The sequence below is a fragment of the Triticum urartu genome, chromosome 6 (assembly GCF_003073215.2).
Source record: "Triticum urartu cultivar G1812 chromosome 6, Tu2.1, whole genome shotgun sequence".
Classification (NCBI taxonomy): Eukaryota; Viridiplantae; Streptophyta; class Magnoliopsida; order Poales; family Poaceae; genus Triticum; species Triticum urartu.
The window spans coordinates 184,163,569-184,180,691 of record NC_053027.1 but is presented as its reverse complement, the minus strand read 5'-3'; the positions used below and the strand labels follow the sequence as shown (position 1 = coordinate 184,180,691).

The following is a 17,123-nucleotide window of genomic DNA, read 5'->3' as shown; positions in this document are numbered from 1 at the left end:
TTATTATCAAACCTTTGGGAGTTACTTCTACGTTTGCTTATTATGCCATGCTATGCTAGTAGACGTGGATTGGGTGAGTGATATCCATGACAGATGTGAGATTGTTAATTAATGGTTTATCTAAGGTGGCAACCTAACACACATCTGGGTGGATTGAGGCACCTGGTTATTCTAGGATTGCCTGTCTAGGCACCTGGGTAATCCAGGACTTGCCTGTTTTCTTTTGGACCGCCACCCAGGCTCAAAGGGATCATGAGATTTTTCAAACTAGAAACTTCCGTGTGCAGCCACAAGCCATTATGGGCTCTGGCATAGTTGAGTAAGTCGTGCGAACTCTTACAGGGTAGACTAGCAGATGTAGGGGAAAGTAGGTGTACCGGTCTATCCATCGTAAGGTGCTAGCGCTTCTGAAAGACTGTGTCTCGGTCATCCGTTTCTCAAACACCATGTAGTGCGAGAAATCCAACGGAGGTGATCGAGTCTTGTGGGGAAAAGTGCGCAAACCTCTGCAGAGTGTATAAACTAATCATGATTAGCCGTGTCGCCGGTTATGGACATCTTGAGTATCTAGTTCTTGGATTATCCTGTTGATCTCATCACGTTACTTTAAATGAATATTGTTGGGTTTAATGATGTTACTTAATTGGGATTGAGAATGATGTCAACCATTCTCAATGTTCAACAACCACCATGATAGTTAAATAAATTTATTCCTTTGCAGTAGGGAAAAATTGGCTTTACGCAAAAACCTTATAACCATAGAGCTTTTCCACCAGCCATATATGCATATAGTGATAGCCATTGTTCATCATTTTCTCTATGGTGTGAATTTGCCAGTACATTCAATGTACTGACCCGTTTCGGGCTGCAACGTCTCATGTTGCAGGTTTCTTACGTCGAGTAAGTGATACGTTAGGGTTACGATTTCTACACTCAACTTTGCCGTTGGTGTTGATGGGAATCCACAACCTTGTTGCTTCCGCTATTTTGGATTTGAGGTAATAGTATTTACGTTACTTTTACATGTGATTTACCTCTGTTATAAATCCTCGAGTACTGTGTGTGTCAGCATACCGATCCAGGGATGACACTTAAGCACAGAGACTTGACCCATTCGGGTCGGGTCGCTACACGCGAGCTTTTCTATTATACTTGGATCCTATGATGTTTCTTCCCCCCTCTACTCTCTTGTAATGAATTGAGTTTCCCCTTTGGAGTTATCTTATCGGATTGAGTCTTTAAAGATTTGAGAACACTTGATGTATGTCTTGCCGTGGATATCTGTGGTGACAATGGGATATCACGTGATTCACTTGATGTATGTTTTGGTGATCAACTTGCGGGTTCCGCCCATGAACCTATGCATAGGGGTTGGCACACGTTTTCGTCGTGATTCTCCCGTAGAACTTTGGGGCACTCTTTGAGGTCCTTTATGTTGTTTGAATAGATGAATCTGAGATTGTGTGATGCATATCGTATAATCATGCCCACGGATACTTGAGGTGACATTGGAGTATCTAGGTGACATTAGGGTTTTGGTTGATTTGTATCTTAAGGTGTTATTCTAGTACGAACTCTAGGGCTGTTTGTGACACTTATAGGAATAGCCCAACGGATTGATTGGAAAGAATAACTTTGAGGTGGTTTCGTACCCTACCATAATCTCTTCGTTTGTTCTCCGCTATTAGTGACTTTGGAGTGACTCTTTGTTGCATGTTGAGGGATAGTTATGTGATCCAATTATGTTAGTATTGTTGAGGGAACTTACACTAGCGAAAGTATGAACCCTAGGCCTTGTTTCAACACATTGCAATACCGTTTACGCTCACTTTTACCATTATTTACCTTGCTGTTTTTATAATTTCAGATTATAAATACATTTATCTACCATCCATATTGCACTTGTATCACCATCTCTTCACTGAACTAGTGCACCTATACAATTTACCATTGTATTGGGTGTGTTGGGGACACAAGCGACTCTTTGTTATTTGGTTGCAGGGTTGGTTGAGAGAGACCATCTTCATCCTACGCCTCCTACGGATTGATAAACCTTAAGTCATCCACTTGAGGGAAATTTGCTACTGTCCTACAAACCTCTGCACTTGGAGGCCAACAACGTCTACAAGAAGAAGGTTGTGTAGTAGACATCAAGCTCTTTTCTGGCGCCGTTGCCGGGGAGGTGAGTGCTTGAAGGTATATCTTTAGATCTTGCAAGCGAGTCTTTTAGTTTCTTGTTTTATCACTAGTTTAGTCTATAAAAGAAAACTAAAAAAATGGAATTGAGTTTGTCTCATATGCTTCACCTTTTTAATATCTTCCGTGAGTATGATGGAAAGGATAATTGTGCTCAAGTGCTAGAAGAAGAAATCTATAAAATGTTTGGCACTAAATATTATAATGATGAGCATGATTGCAATGTTGTTAGTATGAATTCCTTGAATATCCATGATGCTAATGATATGCAAAGCCACAAGCTTGGGGAAGCTATGTTTGATGAAGATGATATTTTTCTGTCCCCCAAGCTTTGATGAGAAAATTTATTATGATAAAATCATGCCTCCTATATATGATGATTATATTTATGAAAGTGGAATTGGAGAAGTCATGACTTTATTTTGTGATGAATCCACTATTCTGGAAGAGGTTCCAATTGATTATGAGAACAAAGTTGCTATCTATGATGATTATTGTGATGACTTGTATGCTATTAAAAATAATAATATCCATGAAACTTGTCATCATGATTTTAGTTTTCAATTGGATTATGCCTCACATGATAATTATTTTGTTGAGTTTACTCCCGCTATCCCGAATGAGAAGAATTTTGCTTATGTGGAGAGTAGTAAAATTTGTATGCTTGTAGATCATGAAAAAAATGCTTTAGGTGCCAGTTATATTGTTGAATTAATTCATGATGCTACTGAAAATTATTATGAGGGAGGAACATATGCTTGTAGGAATTGCAATAATATCAAGTTTCCTCTCTATGTGCTTAAAATTTTGAAGTTATGCTTGTTTTACCTTCCTATGCTAGTTGATTATTGTTCCCATAAGTTGTTTGATCACAAAATCCCTATGCATAGGAAGTATGTTAGACTTAAATGTGCTAGTAATACTCTTCATGATGCTCTCTTTATCTTACAATTCTTATCCTTTATGTGAGCATCATTAAAATCATCATGCCTAGCTAGGGGCATTAAAGGATAGCGCTTGTCGGGAGGCAACCCAATTTTATTTTTGTTCCTTGATTTTTGTTCCTGTTTAGTAATAAATAATTCATCTAGACTCTTTTTAGATGTGGTTTTATGCTTTTAATTAGTGTTTGTGCCAAGTAGAACCGTTGGGAAGACTTGGGGAAAGTCTTGTTGATCATGCTGTAAAAAACAGAAACTTTAGCGCTCATGAGAATTGCTGCCATTTTTATTTGGAGAGTGATATTTAGTTAATTATTTTTGCATATGATTAATAGATAAATTCCTCAGGTCCAGAAATTTATTTGAGAATTTTATGATTTCCACAAGTATACGTTTGATTCAGATTACTACAGACTGTTCTGTTTTTGACAGATTCTGTTTTTCGTGTGTTGTTTACTTATTTTGATGAATCTATGGCTAGTAAAATAGTTTATAAACCATAGAGAAGTTGGAATACAGTAGGTTTAACACCAATATAAATAAAGAATGAGTTCATTACAGTACCTTGAAGTGGTGATTTATTTTCTTATATTAACGGAGCTTACGAGTTTTCTGTTAAGTTTTGTGTTGTGAAGTTTTCAAGTTTTGGGTAAAGATTCGATGGACTATGGAATAAGGAGTGGCAAGATCCTAAGATTGGGGATTCCCAAGGCACCCAAGGTAATATTCAAGGATATCCAAGAGCCTAAGCTTGGGGATGCCCCTGAAGGCATCCCCTCTTTCGTCTTCGTTCATCGGTGACTTTACTTGGAGCTATATTTTTATTCGCCACATGATACGTGTTTTGCTTGGAGAGTCCATTTATTGGTAAGAATAACTTTGAGGTGGTTTCGTACCCTACCATAATCTCTTGGTTTGTTCTCTGCTATTAGTGACTTTGGAGTGACTCTTTGTTGCATGTTGAGGGATAGTTATGTGATCCAATTATGTTAGTATTGTTGAGGGAACTTACACTAGCGAAAGTATGAACCCTAGGCCTTGTTTCAACACATTGCAATACCGTTTACGCTCACTTTTACCATTATTTACCTTGCCGTTTTTATAATTTCAGATTATAAATACCTTTATCTACCATCCATATTGCACTTGTATCACCATCTCTTCGCCGAACTAGTGCACCTATACAATTTACCATTGTATTGGGTGTGTTGGGGACACAAGAGACTCTTTGTTATTTGGTTGTAGGGTTGCTTGAGAGAGACCATCTTCATCTTACACCTCCTACGAATTGATAAACCTTAGGTCATCCACTTGAGGGAAATTTGCTACTGTCCTACAAACCTCTGCACTTGGAGGCCAACAACGTCTACAAGAAGAAGGTTGTGTAGTAGACATCATCAGCCCACCAAGAAACATAGAAATTAGTCCCGGTGAAAAAAGAAAGATGGAGAAGGAGGCAACCAAGTTGAGGTTGCCCAGCAAAACGAAGAGATACTTCCTTACCATGGCGGCTGACGACTGCCCTACCACCACCAGCGCAACAATGAAGACCCTGGCGTGGGGATCCATCAAGAGGACCTCGGTTGAGCCGTCATTGTCGGTAGCGCAGGCGTACTTACGGATGAAGTCCTCGGCCTGGCCCGACCACTTCCGCTTGGGTTTTGCATCCTCGTTTGCCCATCATCGCTGTTGCCATCAGTCACCCTCGTCTCTCTCTCTCTCTCTCTCTCTCTCTCTCTCGGCAGTGGCGACGATAGTAGTGGCGGCGATGGCAGTAGTGGCGGCGCATAGGTTTCACCCTAGGTCAAGAGATCGGGGAGTGGTCGAAATGCTAAGAAGTAAAAACTCTGATGGCTCTTGAGACAACACATTTTTACCTGTAACATAATTTTTATTTTTATTTGAAAAGGTGGAATACATCCGGCCTCTACATCAGTCGATGTGTGTAGCCATATTATTAGAAATCGAAACAGAGTCTTAACAACCAAGGAAGCTAAAAATCCGGCAATAAAGCGCCACATCCGACGATAAAGAATAGGCTACGATGCCTACACACCTAGCCAATTATTAACTCGCCATCCAAATCGGCTGAAGATAGCCCGTGCTACCATCTCCCAGCGGTTGCACCCAATAACCATAGACCCCACGTAGTCTGCATGAGTGAGTAATGACCACATACGAATCTAGGCTATAGCTCTTTAGATAACCTACAAAAAATTGGTGAATGTTGTACCATTAAAACCATAACTTTCTAGTGTTCCATATAGCCCATAATAAAGCACATATCCCTATCCGAATATGTTTAGCTTTGTGTATGTCTACTCCATTAAGCCACGTTCCAAATAACGTGTTTATGCTCATTGGAGGTTGGATGTTAAAAGCTATATGGATAGACCATCATAACAATTTTGCAAGTGGACACTCGAGAAACAGGTGTTTAATCGTTTCGTTTTGATCACAAAAACAGCACCTGGGGTTACCAACCCAATTCCTTTTCATAAAATTATCTTTGGTCAAGATGACTTCTTTATGGACGAACCACATAAAGATCTTGATGCAGAGTGAAACTTTAATCTTCCATATGGTAAATTGATATGAACATCAGTTACAATAATGGACTATGGAGGTTAATGGCATGTGCTGTAGTGAGTCCATGATGTACTCCTCGGCTCCTCGTACATAGAAAATAAAGAGCGTTGAGCCCAATGATTCCTCTTGTGCATTGCATCAAACACATGGCATGTACACCATAATGGAAATCGAAGTCTGGATGGACGAAAGAAAGATGAGACACAAGAAGTTAATCAGGAAGAGAGTTTGCTTGAGCAAACCTAGCCGACGCCCCGCTTGCCGGGTGATCAGCGCACGAGCCACTAGTCAAAGCGTCACCATCCATATATTTATATTGCGGACCTTTTTGCCGGAAAATATTCCAGACCTTATTCCTAGGAAACGAAATACTAAGCACAATGTGTATCATTTGAACAATGTTAAAGAAGTAGAGGGGATCGACATCAAAAGTTGATTCCAGTAGGCTTCCCACTGTCACCTAGCACTATGTCAAACTATCAATACAAGATGTCAAGATCAAGCATGGCAATGCATCCCTCCCTTCCTCCACTGGCTTCACCTCTAAGCCGCTAGGAGAAGCTCATCACATCACGCTTCCATAACAATGAACGTCGAGGTGGTGCAGGTAGCCGCCGCCGTGCTGTGGTGAGTGCTAGGGATTTGACAACCTCGCCAGCCCACCAAGAAACATAGAAATTAGTCCCGGTGAAAAAAGAAAGATGGAGAAGGACGCAACCAGGTTGAGGTTCCCCAGCAAAACGAAGAGATACTTCCCAACCATGGCGGCTGATGGCTGCCCTACCACCACCGGAGCGACGACAAAGACCCAGGCGTGGTGATCCATCAAGAGGACCTCGGTTGAGCCGTCATCATCGGTAGCGCTGTAGGAACGAGAAGAGATGTATAGAGGGGGGGTGATTAGATCCTCAACAAAGAAAAGTATCACTTTTTAATTTCTTTAAGTTAAGGTGGAGTTTTAGCACAAGTTTAAACATTCACAATACATTTCAAGCAAGCATGGCAAGAGTATATGAGCATTGGGAAGTAAAGCATGCAACTTGTAAGAAAGTAAAGGGATGGGATTGGAGTTTAGAGGGAGCAAACACAATTGGAGACACGGAGATTTCTGGCGTGGTTTCGATAGGTGGTGCTATCGTACATCCACGTTGATGGAGACTTCAACCCACGAAGGGTAACGGTTGCGCGAGTCCACAGAGAGCTCCATCCACGAAGGGTCCACGAAGAAGCAGCCTTTGTCTATCCCACCATGGCCATCACCCATGAAGGACTTGCCTCACTTGGGTAGATCTTCACGAAGTAGGCGATCTCCTTACCCTTACAAACTCCTTGGTTCAACTCCACAATCTTGACGGAGGCTCCCAAGTGACACCTAACCAATCTAGGGGACACCACTCTCCAAAAGGTAATAGCTGGTGTGTTGATGATGAATTCCTTGCTCTTGTGCTTCAAATGATAGTCTCCCCAACACTCAACTCTCTCTCACAGATTTGGCTATGGTGGAAAGATGATTTGAGTGGAAAGCAACTTGGGGAAGGCTGAAGATCAAGATTCTTGTGGTTGGAATGGAATGTCTTGATCTCAACACATGAGTAGGCGGTTCTCTCTCAGAAAATGAATGCTGGAAGTGTAGGCATGTTCTGATGGCTCTCCTAATGAATGGAGGAAGGGTGGAGGGATATATATAGCCTCCACACAAAATCTAGCCGGTACACACAATTCACCAAACTCGATCAGACCGATTCAGTTCAAAATGTGAATGTTAGACTTTTTAGTGGGACCAATATGATCAACTTGGTGGGACCGATGTGATAGGGTTAGGGTAAAACCTCAACTCAGTTTGACCGATTACACAAACTCGGTGAGACCGATTTTGGTAATAAGCAAACCAGAGAGTTGGTCAAGCAAATTTGGTGGGACCGATTTGCTTATCTCGGTGAGACCGAAATAATTGCAACAGGCAACAGAGAGTTTGCAAGCCCATCTCGGTGATATCGAGATCCCATCGGTAAGACCGAAGTGTCTAGGGTTTCTGGCAGTGGCTATGTCAAGTGAACTCGGTGGTACCGGATAGATCAAATCGGTGGGGCCGAGTTTGACTTTTGGGACATATGTGGAAATGAGAGAGTGGTCGAGGGCTTTTGGAGCATATCACTAAGCACTTTGAGCAAGCAAGCCATTAAGCAACACCTCATCCCCTTTTAATAATATTGGCTTTCCTATGGACTCAATGCGATCTTGGATCACTGAACTGAAAATGTAGAGTCTTGAGCTTTTGCCAATCCTTGTCCTTAGATTCTTGAAGGGGTTCCACATCCTCTTGTCCATTCCATGCCTTTGCTGAACTTTCTGAAATATACGAGATAAAAGTATTAGTCCAACAAGAGATATGTTGACATTAATTACCAAAATCACCCAAGGAGCACTTGTGCTTTCAAGCGCAGGCGCGTGATGTCGCTTGAAATTACGTCGGTATTTCCCCAAAGAGGAAGGGATGATGCAGCACAACGGCGGTAGGTATTTGCTACCTCTCGAGCACTGCATTGGTTTTTCCTTGAAGAGGAGAGGGTGATGCAGCAAAGTAGCGTAAGTATTTCCCTCAGTTTTTGAGAACCAAGGTATCAATCCAGTAGGAGACTACACGCAAGTCTCTCGTACCTACACAAACAAATAAGAACCTCGCAACCAACGCGATAAAGGGGTTGTCAAGCCCTTCACGGTCACTTATGAGAGTGAGATTTGATAGAGATAATACTAATAAGATAAATATTTTTGATATTTTTATGATATAGATTGAAAGTAAAGATTGCAAAATAAAATAGATTGGAAACTTATATGATAAAAGATAGACCCGGGGGCCATAGGTTTCACTAGTGGATTCTCTCAAGATAGCATAAGTATTACGGTGAGTGAACAAATTAATGTCCAGCAATTGATAGAAAAGTGCATAATTATGAGAATATCTAGGCATGATCATGTATATAGGCATCACGTCCGCGACAAGTAGACCGAAACAATTCTGCATCTACTACTATTACTCCACACATCGACCGCTATCCAGTATGCATCTAGAATATTAAGTTCATAAGAACAGAGTAACGCATTAGGCAAGATGACATGATGTAGAGGGATAAACTCAAGCAATATGATATAAACCCCATCTTTTTATCCTCGATGGCAACAATACAATACGTGCCTTGCTGCCCCTGCTGTCACTGAGAAATGACACCGCAAGATTGAACCCAAAGCTACGCACTTCTCCCATTGCAAGAAAGATCAATCTAGTAGGCCAAACAAAACTGATAATTCGAAGAGACTTGTAAAGATAACCAATCATACATAAAAGATTTTAGAGAAGAATCAAATATTGTTCATAGATAAACTTGATCATAAACCCACAATTCATCGGATCTCGACGAACACACCGCAAAAAGAGTTACACCAAATAGATCTCCAAGAAGATCGAGGAGAACCTTGTATTGAGATCCAAAGAGAGAGAAGAAGCCATGTAGCTAATAACTATGGACCCGAAGGTCTGTGGTAAACTACTCACACATCATCGGAGAGGCTATGGTGTTGATGTAGAAGCCCTCCGTGATCGATTCCCCCTCCGGCGGAGCTCCGGAAAGGGCCCCAAGATGGGAGCTCTTGGGTACAGAAGGTTGCGACGGTGGAAATAGGGTTTCGTGGTGCTCCTCGATGTTTTCTGGGTATATGGATATATATATAGGAGGAAGAAGTAGGTCGGTGGAGCCACGAGGTTGGGGGCGCGCCCAGGGGGGCAGGCGCACCTCCCTGCCTCGTGGCCTCCTCGTTGATTTCTTGACGTCCATTTCAAGTCACCTGGTTCACATTTGTTCCAAAAATAACTCTCCCGAAAGTTTCATTCCGTTTGGATTCCGTTTGATATTCTTTTTCTGCGAAACACTGAAATAGGCAAAAAAACAGCAAATTGCACTGGGCCTTGGATTAGTAGGTTAGTCCCAAAAATAATATAAAAATGTATAAATAAGTCCATTAACATCCAAAATAGATAATATAATAGCATGGAGCAATAAAAAATTATAGATACGTTGGAGACGTATCAAGCATCTCCAAGCTTAATTCCCGCTCGTCCTCGAGTAGGTATATGATAAAAAACAGAATTTTAGATGTGGAATGCTACCTAGTATAATTCTCAATATAATTTTCTTTAAGTGGCATGAATATTCAGATTTGAAATATTCAAGACAAAAGTTTAATATTGACATAAAAATAATAATACTTCAAGCATACTAACTAAACAATCATGTCTTCTCAAAATAACATGGCAAAAGAAAGTTCATCCCTACAAAATCATATAGTTTGGTCATGCTCCATTTTCATCACACAAGAATGCTCTCATCATGCACAACCCGATAACAAGCCAAGTAATTGTTTCATACTTAAGCAATCTCAAACTTTTTTCAACTTTCACGCAATACATGAGCGTGAGCCATGGATATAGCACTATGGATGAAATAGAATATGATGATGGGGGTTATGTAGATAAGACAAAAAAAGAAGAAAGTCTCACATTGACGCAGCTAATCAATGGGATAGGGAGATGCCCATCAATTAATGTCAATGCAAAGATTAGGGATTGCCATGCAACGGACACACTAGAGCTATAAATATATGAAAACTCAACAAAAGAAACCAAGTGGTTGTGCATTCAACTTACTTTCTCATGAATACCTAGAGCATTTGAGGAAGCCTATTTAAACCAATAAAGAGGCTAGCCAACTCTCCTCCAGAAAGCTCCCTCGATTGGGCCTTCGTCGGCCATCGGATTTAGTTTTCTAGCATGTCTGGACCGTCAGATCTTTACCTCGTGGTTAAACCCGATTTTCACCTCGCAGTTGTTTTAGTTGTCCAATGACAAGTGGGCTCACACCGAGCTCTTGTTGGCTGGATTGGCTGTTTCCGGGTGCACCAGGTTTTGCCCAATGAGCTCGGCACGCTCCGCACCCAATCGCCTGCTTCTCGCCCTACACCCACCCGACCCGCCAAACGAACCCTAGCGCTCTTTCTCCTTCCCCTCCATCCCCACAAGCCGCCACACCCCTCCCTCTCTCCCTCATCCTCTCCTCACCTGCAGCCGCCGGCCTTGTCTCTCCACTCGCCTCCTCCTCTCCTCTACCACGTCGTCGTTGATCCACCGCCGACCTTCTCCTCTGCTTACCTCCTCCTGTCCTCTTCCATGTTGCCGTCGATCCAGATCGGACGTATCGTCGTGGGGGAGCAGCGCCGGCAGGGTCATCGCGGTGCAGGTGTGGGGTAGGATGCAACGACAAGGGGAAGGAGGAGGCCGGTGAGGAAGTCAAGCAACAACGGGTGGGGGTAAGGGGCAGGGTGAGGCCTCGCGCACCTGCCGGCGGCCGGCGGGTCGACTTGTCGCGCCACCGCGTCGTCGTCTCCTCTGCGCCATGAGGTGCCACCTCTGCCTCCACCCCCCGCCGGGCAAGGAGCTCGAGGTGAACAGGCGGTGTGGGAAGGCGAGAGGAAGCAGGAGCTCATGTCTCCTCCAATGGATGTCTCGTGCATCTGGAGTACAAGGAGAACAACACGTGCCTGTTGGAGGTGGCTCGAGCGATGCAGGCCAGCGGCGAACTTGGTGCTCCACTCTTTCTCTCCCTCACTTCCTCCTCACTCATATTTTACTTTGCTAATATTTGTATTTTTAAACTTGAGGTGTGCAGATCTGACATAGAAGACCACGTTCCTCAGGGATCCCAGAATCTATTAGACAATATGGTAGTCCAATGCTTTTTTGAAGTATATATTGGCACTATGCTGAAAAAGGACATGGCAGGTGAAGTTTTATTATCTATCCTGGTAGAATAATCCAAACAAGATATGTTTTACTCACCAATTTATATGCCTGACTGTGCTGCTATTGTTACTATTTTCTTAATGGATGCTCCTAAAATTGTTTCGGTGCTCTTCGACCAAGATTGACCAAATGAGTGTTCTGCTAAAGTAAAAGTCATAAGACTGAAATAACATGGGTCAGCCTTTGTATGTCTGCCAGTGCTACAAATTATTTGAATGAAAGATCTAAAAATACACAGCACATCGTATGTCCACAGTTGTGATGATGATAGGTGCAGAGTCTTGGCCTGATCATTACATTAACTTGAAAGCTTGTGTTCTTTTGAGCTTACATTATGTAGCATCTCTACTGTAGGTTTGTAAGTAGCTTTCTCCTTTATCTGATGGAAATCATAATTGTTTTACAGGAAGTGAAGACAGCCAGTCATCGCGCCATATTCCCGTGAGCTCCATTCATATTACTATATGCTTAAAACGTCGTGCTCTCCTTCTCTACATCATGTGGTAGTAGTATTTACTTGCCATTCATGCATCTTGTTCCATCATGTCAGTCATGTCTTACATATCGCGCTTAACTGATTTGCTCAGTTCCTCTGCTATGATTTTCTATCTTGTTTTTCGAACATTCTTGGTTACTATAGATTATCATGCCATCTTGCTGCAACGCATTCAAACCTGCAAATAGCTTTGTAAACAGAACTATGTGCCCAGGCATTTGATTGTGCTTACATGTTTCCAAATGGGGCCTCTCTTCGTACATAATTGAACATGGGATTGAACCCATGGTCACATCATATTGTGAGACATGTCTGAAACGTCTAAGCTGGGAAATCAGGTCGATTTATATGACTACTGAAAATGAGCATCCGAATATTTACAGAACTTATCCACTTCCAGCGGAATATCAATTATAAAAAATCCACCATGTACCATGATCAATTAAATAGTCTTGCTTAAGTTTATGTTACCTCTGTATGCTAAATGAATGTTCACTTGTGTTCAAATTTCAAGGAAGTGTGCTTCACGCTTCTGTTTCTACAATATGATTTAGAGTATATGATTTCATTTTCCTACTTTCCCAGTTATAAATTTATTGGCATCAAAGTAGAGCTTCAGGTTTATGGTTCAGTATATCATTGCAAAGTAGTTTATGGCTCAGTATATCACTGCAGGTTCCTTACACCATCAAATTTCAATGTTTTTGTATTTTTGTCGATTGAAGCATGTTCTTCGACTATAAAATAGCAGAGATTTATTTTCTTATCAATTCTAATCCCTTTTTGATACATTGCAGGTTTGCTATCAAACTCTCAAAAAGGAAAAACAATGTTACTCTGTTTTTTGGAGAACCTTCCTGTAGAGTACCTCGACAGAGACATATGCGATCGAGGATATATTCGATGGATTTTCACGCAAAACTTGGAGGGTATTTTTTGCAGGTTTGTTGCTTGCTTTATTGTTTTCTTACTTTCTGTTGTTCAAGACAATATCTTCCTAGCATTGCTCTATAAATTTAAATCCATCTTTTTGTTCTTTGGATTATCATGGCGTACTCGTCCTGTCTAATCCAAGAAAGAGCCTTCATGTTTGCAGATAGTTTGGTGTTCTCATGGTTATTTTGTAGTGATTTTCCTTCCATTCATTACTTGGTAACCATCTACCGCAGCTCAGCTATTGTCCAGTTGCTGTCCTTATGGTGAGTGATTGATGGTGCATGTTTTCCTATTAGTTTCTTTCCATGCCAATGTCTGAATTTTATCTTGCCGTTTTGCATTTCTCCAGGCCTTTAATTCTCACTGTGATTCCCCGAGATGCGCTATTAGTAGGCATCCACTTCCTAACAAAAATTTGGTGGTCAACTTGAACGAGTCATTTATCTAGCTACAACAACCTTCATTGCTTTTGCAGTCAACTTGAACGAGTCTATACCTGCCAAATATTTACACGTTAGTATAGCCAGAAAGTCAGATGATCGTTCCATGTTGGTTAGCCGTGATAAATCAAATTTCTAGAGTAGCAGATGATTCGTGTCAGGTTTCATTTAGAGATTGAAATATGTCTTGACTCTAAAATAAGTAGTACAACGTCCAGTTCTGCATAGGTGAAAGCATACTATCTAAAACTGGACGGCCTTCTAAAGCTCTGAAACTACTAGTTGTGTAATATGTATCCCCTTTTCATACTCTATATATGCTTTCTACTTACTAGGAAAAAATGCGTGAGAACGATGGCCTAGAGGACGCGAATTGCACTCAAATATATGCAGGTTTCTTGCCAAACTAACTGCCACTATTTTATTTCAGGTGCTTCTTCTGTAACTTAGTCTATTTTGCTGGCTCTTCTCATTTCCTGGCGAACTTTTTAGTCTGTACAGTCGAATCGTTGGATGTTGCTTTCTACTATCTATAGAGGTTCTATCCAAACTATTAGCTGCCTGACTTGATTTTTTGAAATACACCGTCCTGATAGACCAAGTGGACCCACACATTTCCATGGGATTTTAGAAAAATATATGTGAATTTGCATACATTTTCTAAATTTCTATCTTTTCTTATCCATGCTTCCCCATAGATATATAGCAGGCTCAAAAAAAATGAATGTCTGATTGTGTCCAAATTTCAAGGAAGCGTGCTTCACACTTCTCTTTCTGCAATATGTTTCAGAGTATATGATTTAATTTTCCTACTTTCCTAGTTACAATACTGTGTACTTCATTCTTAGGTTTGCTTTGGGAAAAATAGGTATACAGGTTATTGAAAGCTCCATTTTTCTCCATTATATAGATCATATAGCTTTGTGATCAAAGGTAGGTTGTCACATATGGGATGTTGCTTGTGAAAGTTATATACAGCCATGAGTCCCTGGCAAAATAATCGCAGCTCATGTTACTAGGATCAGGGAACCTCGACCATTTTTCTGAAACATGTCGCAGCTCATGTTCCTACTTTCTCAGCTACACTACTATGTACTTCATTCTTACCTTCACTTTTGGAAGTTACATTGCTTTCTTTTCCCTCATAAACTTGCTAACAATATTGGCGAAGTAATCCCGACTTCAGATTTCCCATTGAATAAATAACTAATTTAGTTTGTTAAAAAATTGTAGGTCAAGATCCATGAATAGGAGCAAGGCATCACACCAGCTCTGAGAAGAAAAGGATATGAAGACAAAGATAGACCAGTGTTCTGCTCCGAAGCAAAAACATTTTGCATGTAATAATGAACTATAATTTACCACAATCTCTCTAAAATAGGCCTACCTATTACCAGTCCGTTGCTTGCTTTTGTATTAGGAAGTATGACCCAGTCATATATATTTACATTCACGTTGTTTAGTTATGGTTTGTATGAATGAAATTACCTTTTTAATCGAGCTTCAAAATTCTTATGTGCAGTGAAATTGTATCTAGCACTTTGTAAAGAACAAATGAAACACATTTCAAGTAACACTTTAGTCTAAATTGACACCTTGTGCCATTAGACATCATAATCATAAATGGTTGCTAAAGAGTTTGAATTGGTAAAGTAGTTGCATCTGCTATTTCAAATCTGGACTGTTCCTCCTTGGTAAAACATAATTTAATTTTCAAAACACTTTGTGTTTGAAATGGACATTGTGGTGGTTGGTGTAATGGGCCATATGTGTAACCATGCATGCAGAGAAATCCCAAATAATAGGACAAGAGAAATCTCACCAGTTGAGTGTTCTTCTCTCGCCCAAATGAGGAACTGAGGAAGAAACATGGATAAATAGGCACGATGGATGCATGCGCGACTCCGAACAGGCCACACAAAGAATTGTTCCTGGACCTTTCAAATACCTATGCTTTCATATACAAACATGTTTTTTTTTTCAAACTCAGATTTCTCATGGTGATAACCATATTTTTTAACTAAATGCTTCCTTCGTTGGTCTATGCATGTTATAGATTTTTTAACTCAGATTTCTCAGCATGATAAACATATTTTCAATATAGCATGATTTTAACACATGGTCTTTATATTAGCAATATCAAATATGTCCTTGCAAAATGAAACTATTTTCATCGACAACATGGCTTTTGTGGGTCTCTGTGCCATTTGAACGGCTCAACTAGTTGTTGGAATATACAAGCCAAGTCCTGTAATGAAAAATTTCCCATTAGTATATGAAAGTGACAAAACACGAGACTCTTTATCATAAAGATTATAGTGCTACTTTGAAGCACAAGTGTGGAAAAAGAGGATAGTAGCATTGTCATTTTATTTTCCCTTTTTTGGGGCCTTCCTTTTTTATTTGGCCTTTCTTTTTTTATTTTTTATTTGAGACAATGCTCTATTAATGATGATCATCACACGTCTATTTATTTACAACTCAATGATTACAACTCGATACTAGAACAAGATATGACTCTATGAATGCCTCCGATGGTGTACCGGGAAGGGCAATGAATCAAGAGTGACATGTATGATAAATTATGCATGGTGGCTTTGCCACAAATACGATGTCAACTAGATGATCATGCAAAGCAATATGACAGTGATGAAGCGTGTCATAAATGAAACGGTGGAAAGTTGCATGGCAATATATCTCGGAATGACTATGGAAATGCCATAATAGGTAGGTATGGTGGCTGTTTTGAGGAAGATATAAGGAGACTTATGTGTGACCGAGCGTATCATATCACGGGGTTTGGATGCACCGGCGAAGTTTGCACCAACTCTCAAGGTGAGAAAGGGCAATGCACGATACCGAAGAGGCTAGCAATGATGGAAGGGTGAGAGTGCGTATAATCCATGGACTCAACATTAGTCATAAAGAACTCACATACTTATTGCAAAAATCTACAAGTCATCAAAAACCAAGCATTACATACATGCTCCTAGGGGGATAGATTGGTAGGAAAAGACCATCGCTCGTCCCCGACCGCCACTCATAAGGAAGACAATCAAAGAACACCTCATGTTTCAAATTTGTTACACAACGGTTACCATACGCGCATGCTACGGGACTTGCAATCTTTAACACAAGTATTTCTCAAATTCACAACTACTCAACTAGCACACTTTAATATCACCATCTTTATATCTCAAAACAATTATCAAGTATCAAACTTCTCATAGTATTCAATGCACTTTCTATGATAGTTTTTATTATACCCATCTTGGATGCCTATCATATTAGGACTAATTTCATAACCAAAGCAAATTACCATGCTGTTCTAAAGGACTCTCAAAATAATATAAGTGAAGCATGAAAGATCAATAATTTCTATAAAATAAAACCACCACCGTGCTCTAAAAGATATAAGTGAAGCACTAGAGTAAAATTATCTAACTCAAAAGATATAAGTGAAGCACATAGAGTATTCTAATAAATTCCAATTCATGTGTGTCTCTCCCAAAAGGTGTGTACAACAAGGATGATTGTGGTAAACTAAAAAATAAAGACTCAAATCATACAAGACGCTTCAAGCAAAACACATATCATGTGGTGAATAAAAATATAGGATCAAGTAAAGTTACCGATGGAAGAAGACGAAAGAGGGGATGCCTTCCGGGGCA

At 40.5% G+C, this 17,123-nt stretch overlaps 1 long non-coding RNA gene across 6 annotated transcripts; it reads left to right on the top strand.

Annotated features, from left to right (window-relative positions):
* Positions 1 to 10,711: 10,711 nt before the first annotated feature.
* Positions 10,712 to 14,973, top strand: LOC125512234. Of its 6 annotated transcripts, none has more exons than XR_007285274.1 (5): positions 10,712 to 11,361; positions 11,447 to 11,559; positions 11,987 to 12,021; positions 12,874 to 13,990; positions 14,686 to 14,973. It is a non-coding gene; the product is annotated as an uncharacterized LOC125512234 (long non-coding RNA). The 6 variants fall into 6 exon arrangements; XR_007285275.1 differs by having other exon boundaries at positions 10,714 to 11,361; positions 12,874 to 13,275; positions 13,788 to 14,973; XR_007285273.1 differs by having other exon boundaries at positions 10,717 to 11,361; positions 12,874 to 13,018; positions 13,173 to 14,973.
* The last annotated feature ends 2,150 nt before the right edge of the window (positions 14,974 to 17,123 follow it).